Below are 890 nucleotides of genomic sequence, written 5' to 3'. Positions count from 1 at the left end.
TGTTCGAAATCTCAGCCCTTATTTTCGAGTTTCATGGGTGAAATGTTGAGATTTTGGGTTCTTTGATGTTATAGGACCCAACTCTCTTGAAGGAGAAGGTTAATCTTGTCTCCTTGGACCTTGGGTGTGGTAAGGTTCTTAACCCTAGTGTAATTTTGTTGTTTTATGATGTTTGGGTTTTGAGATGTTGTGTATGGGTATGAAGGTTGTGGCTTAGGTTGTGTGTGTGGATATTGGAGCTTGATTGGTGATTTTGAAAAGCTTGGAAAGGGTTTGGTGGTGAAAAATCTGTTCTTGGAGGTTTTGAGGCCTTGAGAGCTTGTGGATAAGTGGTTTGGAAGTGCTCCGGTGGAGCTTGGGAAAATCGGCTAAGGTATGGTTTCGGTTTCCCGTATCTAATATGTAATATGGTAGGAAATACTTAGGCTAGAGGCCCTAAGATAGGCATTGAATGGTTGATGTTGTTGAATGATTGAGATATATGATGTGGTCATATATGTGATGATGATTAATGATGCCTTGATTGTATGATGTATGAGAAATATGCATGTTGTGATATATGCTTGATGATTGGTTATGGTTGAATTATGGGTTGGACCATGTTGATGGTGAGTATGATATTGATTGTGTACAATGATGATTTATTGGAATTGGTGTTGTTGAGAATTGGCATGAGTAAGAGTATATGATATGTCAATATATTTGAGTTTGAGCCACTTGGGTGAAGTGGGTTAGAATGATGAGATAGTGATTTTGTATATTGTGGTAAAATCTCAATGTGTGAGTTGAGGAGGCTTGATGTTGAAATTGATATATTTTGATTGATTTCAAAGAAAAGGGATGAAAATGGCATGTTTTGATTGATTTTGAAAAGAGTTGGAAATGGCTTG

This window comes from Arachis hypogaea, unplaced genomic scaffold (genome assembly GCF_003086295.3).
Source record: "Arachis hypogaea cultivar Tifrunner unplaced genomic scaffold, arahy.Tifrunner.gnm2.J5K5 arahy.Tifrunner.gnm2.scaffold_26, whole genome shotgun sequence".
NCBI classification, from domain to species: domain Eukaryota; kingdom Viridiplantae; phylum Streptophyta; class Magnoliopsida; order Fabales; family Fabaceae; genus Arachis; species Arachis hypogaea.
This window is presented reverse-complemented; position numbering follows the sequence as displayed.